Raw genomic sequence first — 6,078 nt, forward strand, 5'->3', positions numbered from 1 at the left:
TTTTTTTTTTTCGTGCAGATACAAATCCATTATGTAAAATAGATTTGTTTGCCAAAAAGTCTATTTTTGTCTATAATAACAATGCAGTTACCAATTATTGAGCAGGTTTTATATGTCAGGCATTGTGCTTAAACACTTTGCATGCATTGTCTAATTTAATTCTCACAAAACCCCTATGAAGGAGGTGAAATTATCTACTTGTTACTAATGTGGAAACTGAGAGACTCAGAGTGGTTATGTAACTTGCCCAAGGTCACACATATAATAAGGGGCAGAGCCAGAATTCTGAAGTGAATCCCTGGCCTGAGGGCTCTTAATAAGATTAGAATCAATACCTCTGAGGATAAAGACCTGGTCCAGTTTTTAAAATGTACGGTAAAATAATACATCCAAGGACTCTGTGGTATGAGTGTATGTGTGTGTGTAATATGCTTTAAGTTCTTTAGTAGAGAAACTAGGTAATTTTCATTGTGTTTCTTAAATAATGATTGCTTAATTGCCTTTAACACTTGCAGCCACTTAGTGGTTAAGTGATGTCTGTTAGAAAATTCTCTTGGCAGTTGCTTTTTGAGAAAGATGATCAAAAGCACACCAAGAATGCCAGTTAATGCCATCATTATTTACTTAGTATAAATTTACAATAACAGGAAAATATGTTCATAGAAATAAAATATCATCTAAAGTATTTAAAGAATTGAAAATGATTCCCATCTTTGTTGTTTGGCCTTACCTTCCTTTACAAAATAAACAAACCTGTTTATCACGTTGTTATAGGAAACAATGACCATGTTTATAAAAAAGAAGGTAAGCTTAGGTAGGAATAATAAATATCATCTTGGATGAAAAGCCTTTGTAAGAGCCTTTTTGATCCTTGAAATATTCTTTTGAAGAAAGGTATGTGGCTTAAGGGTTAACTGATAAATCAGACACCAAGGAACTGTACCTATGGCTACCAACTGCCAAAATAACATCAAAATGGGCAGATAAGTTGTTCTAAAATTAGGTTAACTTAGTTGTTTTCATTTTCTCCTCACATACCGTTTGCTCCAATTAAATCAGTTGATCCTCAGATACACCTTGTGCTTTTGTAACTTAGTGTCTTTCCTCATGCTGTTCTCTTTTCCTAGAATTACATATATCCAAATCCCAACCCATTCTTCCAAATTAGCTCAGATGTCACATCCTCTGTGAAGTGCCTCTGATCCCCTCACAGAAGCAGTATCTTTTGTGTCTCTCCATCTGCACCTTTCTTGCATTAGCAATCTTATAGAATTTTATTTTTATAGTTCTTGAGGCCCCTCTCGCTTTCCACCTTGAAATTTTGTTTTTAATTCATTTATCTTACATCTTCTATTGGTCTCTAAGCTTCTTGCAGTCAAAACCTATTTTCACTCAGCTTTGGGTAGATCTCAAATACCAAGCACAGTGCTTTGAATACAAACGTCACTCAGAAACATCTATTCAGATTTGAGTGCTTACCACGTGCCATATACTAGGCCTACAGGCTGACTAAAACAGTTTCTTCTCTCCAGGTACTCATGGGAAACAGATATATTAACAGACTTTCAATATGATCTAGTAAGTAATAAGGTAGAGTCATGAACAGAATGCATTGGAAACCTGGAGAAAAGACTTGACCAAGGAGAAGGCCTAGACTGAAAGATGGGCAGTCTTGGTCAGAAAATTGAATGTATGAATCTATGACTTCAAGGTGAAGCCATTTTGGAAGGTGGCAATATCCAGGATGTGACCCTGAGAACTGTGCAGGTGAAGGAATGTGAGTATAGGATGTGAAATAGCTCTTCCAACTGGACAATGGTGCCAGGAATTGAGGTAGAGAGGATGCCAGTAAGCCAGATACCAGAGTCCTCAGTGAGTGAAGGAAAATGTCCAAAAGAGAGGTAGATGATCATCCTGGGAAGGAGTAAAAGATGGCATCTGCAGATGGTGTGAACTTCATGGGCAGTGAGGCTTTTCATGAAGCTGGAGCAATGGCCTGGTAAGGGCAATGGGAAGGCAGGATGGTGCTGGTTCCCTATGCTACCTGACCCTATCCATCGCAGAATTTGTTGTTTAGAGCTCAAGCAGCTTTAATTGGAGAGAGCTGCATGGTGAAGCTCATTGTCTTTGTAAAGAGCCAAGTCTTCTTCATTAAGGCAGGAAAGAGGTGTTCTGTGAAAACACAGAGGGTATAGAGGTGCTTATTTACAAGTTGAATGACCGTAGATAATGCTGATACAATGGGAGAGCTGAAAGTGGACTAGTCCACCTTTATCATTTTAAATTTGAATACTCTGAGGCCCAGTGAAAGGAAGTAACTTTTTTCCTGAGGCTTCCATAACTATGTTTAATTTCTTTTTTTCTAGCAGTTATTTTGATGCATAGATTTCTTAAACACAGATGCTTGAAACACATGAGTGGTCTATAAAGACCTCCAAGGTAGGTTGTGGGCTATTTCATAGTATAGCATTTCTAACATGATAATCCTATGAAAGCATGCAAATAAGATGTTTTGACATGAAGAACCTGCATATGAAATTCAATAAACATATGTCACTGATATTTATCACAGTAGCATGTTCTTCCTACACATTTATGGATAATTTCTTTCCCCAGCTCTCCCAGCCCTAATACAATAGTGAGTCTTTTGTATGGTCCTTGAAACTTCCACCCACACCACTCTGCTAAAATAGTTCTCACTAAGGTCACCAATGACAATAAAGTCACTAAGTCTAACAAATAATTTTCAGTCCTTATCTTATTCAATCCCTCAGTAGCATTTGATACAGACAATCTTCCCTTCCTTCTTGAAGTACATTTTGCCCTTGCCTTTTATGAAACTGCAGTCCCTTTGTTTTATTTGCCCACTTTTGTATTGCTCCTTTGCAGATTTATCCTCCTTTACTTGATTATTAAGCATTGAAGTTCACCAGGGCACTGTTCTAGATATTTTTACCATCCCACTCCATACTCTTTCTCCGAATGATTTAATCTATTCCCATGGCTTACAATATCTTCATGCTCAGTGTGTCTCTGGAGCATAAATAAAGATTTATATCTCCAACCCAGGTTTCTCCCATGAACCTTAAACCCTTATGTCCAACTCAACATCTCCACTGGGATATCTCAAGGGCATCTGAAATTGAACTGGCCTAAGTGTGAACTTAGATTTCTTCTCTCAGACTTGCTCCTCCTCGTGTTTTGTATCAGAGTACCAAAACAGCTACTTATAGTTGTGTAAGCTAAGAATTTGAGTCATCCTCAATACTTTCCTTCCTCTCAACTTCCACATCAAATCCATCAACATGTCCTGTTGATTTTACCTTGAAAATACCTCTCAAATTCATCCACTTATCTCCATCTTTATTAGTAGCAACTCAGTCAAGCTATTGCAGTAGACTTTCTTTGGTAACAGCTTTACTGAGATTTAATTCAGGTATTATAAAACACAGCCATTTAAGTTGTACAATTCAATGGTTTTTAGTATAGTCATACCTCATTTTATTTGCTTCATTTCATTTTGTAGATTTTGCATTTTTTAAAATAAGTTGAAGTTTTGTGGAAATCCTGCATCAAGCAAGTCTATCAGCAATATTTTTCCTACAGCATGTGCTCACTTCATGTCTCTGTGTTACATTTTGGTAACTATCACAACAGACCAGGTGCAGTTGCTCATGCCTGTAATTCCAGCACTTTGGAAGGCTGTGGCAAGTAGATCACTTAAGGTCAGGAGTTCGGGACTAGCCTGCCCAACATGGTAAAACCCCATCTCTACTAAAAATACAAAAATTAGCCAGGCATGGTGGGAAGCACCTGTAATCCCAGCTACTTGGGAGACTGAGGCAGGAGAATCACTTGAACTCGGGAGGCGGAGGCTTCAGTGAGCTGAGATCATACCGCTGCATTCCAGCCTGGGTGACAGAGTGAGACTCCATCTCAAAAAAAGAAAAAAAATTATAACAACACTTCATACTTTTTTATTATTGTTATATCTGTTATGAAGATCTGTGGTCAGTGATCTTAGATGTTACTATTTTAATTGTTTTGGGGCACCATAAAAAGTGCCCATATGGGACAACAAACTTAACCAATAAATGTTGTAGGTGTTCTGACTGCTCCACCAACTGGCCATTCTCTCCTCTCTGTCCATCTCCTCAGGGACTCCGTATTTCCTGAGACAGAACAATATTGAAATTAGCCCAATTAATGACCTTACAATTGCCTTGAAGTGTTGAAGTTAAAGGGAAGAGTCTCAAGTCTCTCACTTTAAGTCAAAATCTAAAAATGATTAAGCTTAGTGAGGAAGGCATGTTGAAAGCCGATATAGGCCAAAAGGAAATGCTTCTTGCATTAGCCAAATTGTGAATGCAAAGGAAAAGTTCTTGAAGGAAATTAAAAGTGCTACTCCCGTGAACGCACAAATGATAAGAAAGCAAAACAGCCTTATTGCTGATATAAAGAAAGTTTTAGTGGTCTGGATAGAAGATCAAACCAGCCACAACACTCCCTTAACCTAAAACCTAATCCAGGCCAAGGCCCTAACTCTCTTCAATTCTATGAAGTCTGAGAGAAGTGAGGAAGCTGCAGAAGAAAAGATGGAAGTTAGCAGACGTTGCTTCATGAAGTTTAAGGAAAGAAGCCATGTCCATAACATAAAAGTACAAAGTAAGCAACAAATGCTGATGTAGAAGCTGGAGCAAGTTATCCAGAAGATCTATCTAAGAAAACTGAGGAAGGTGACTACACTAAACAACAGATTTTCAATATAGATGGAACAGCCTTATATAGAAAGATGTCATCTAAGTCTTTCATAACTAGACAGTAGAAGTCAATGCCTCGTTTCAAAGCTTCAAAGGACAGGCTGACTCTTTTGTTAGAAACTAACGCAGCTGGTGACTTTAAGTTGAAGCCAATGCTCATTTACCATTTCAAAAATTCTGGAGCCCTTAAGAATCACATTAAATCAACTCTACCTGTACTGTATAAATGGAACAATAAAGCATGGATGACAGCACATTTGTTTACAGCATGGTTTACTGATTATTTTAAGTCCACTGTTGAGACCTACTGCTCAGAAAAAACAAGATTCCTTTCAAAATATTGTTGTTGTTCATTGACAATACACCCAAGAGCTCTGGTAGAGATGTACAAGAAGATGAATATTGTTTTACTGCCTGCTAACACAACATCCGTTCTGTAGCCCATGGATCAAGGGGATATTTTGACTTTCAAGTCTTAAGAAATATATTTTATAAGGCTATATGTAGCTAGTATAGAGTGTGATTCCTGTGATGAATCTGGGTAAAGTAAAAGAAAAACCTCTGGTTTTCCTTATTCACCATTCTAGATACCATTAAGTAAATTTGTGATTCATGGGAGGAAGTTAAAATATTACATTAACTGGAGTTTTGAAGTAGCTGATTCTAATCACTATGGTTGACTGAGAGGGTCAAGAAGTCAGTGGACGAAGTAACTTGAGATGTGGTGGAAATAGCAAAAGAGATGTTGCTGATGCAGCCAAATTAACAATGAATGGAACTTCCTCTGCAGGAACCCTAGCTGTGTCACATGACCCAGTCAAGCCAGTAACTACCAGTCCTCTAGCAGCAGAGACAGATATTCCTCTATTCTCAGGTCAGAAGTCCTGCTGGAAGTGCAGTGAGCCTTATTCCTGAAGATGGCCTTGTTCCTATTCTCATCTCCACTGGTGTAAAAGGAGACTATACTGTGGAAGAGAAACCATCACATTTATTTCAGTAATGCAGCAGTTGGAGGATGGTGGCCCTGACCCACCTGTATTTGTTTTAAATGCACATTTGTTGTCAATGCTTAAAATTGTAAATTATATGAACAGGAAGTGCTGGTGTTTTACAACCAAGGGAATGCATGCAGTGGGTCAGTCTGAGATAGTCATTCTTCTACAGTGTCTATCGGATGGAAAGTGTTTGCCAAAGGATGTCTTTAATCACTTTGTGTGACTTTATCAGGATGCTCTGGCAGGGAATATGGTGGGCAACTTGGGACACTCCTTCTTTAGTCAATGTTTCCTTGGCAGTAAAAAACATGGTGGATTCTTTT

General features: G+C 38.1%; 1 pseudogene across 1 annotated transcript in view; it reads left to right on the top strand.

Annotated features, from left to right (window-relative positions):
* Positions 1-6,078, top strand: part of LOC105549774 — a 105,021-nt pseudogene that overhangs the window by 90,353 nt on the left and 8,590 nt on the right. The window contains exon 2 of the transcript XR_001007606.1: positions 5,495-6,063. The product of XR_001007606.1 is annotated as a zinc finger FYVE domain-containing protein 9-like (transcript). The remainder of the gene's footprint in view (positions 1-5,494; positions 6,064-6,078) is intronic.

The sequence above is a fragment of the Mandrillus leucophaeus genome, unplaced genomic scaffold (genome assembly GCF_000951045.1).
Source record: "Mandrillus leucophaeus isolate KB7577 unplaced genomic scaffold, Mleu.le_1.0 Scaffold456, whole genome shotgun sequence".
Lineage (NCBI taxonomy): Eukaryota > Metazoa > Chordata > Mammalia > Primates > Cercopithecidae > Mandrillus > Mandrillus leucophaeus.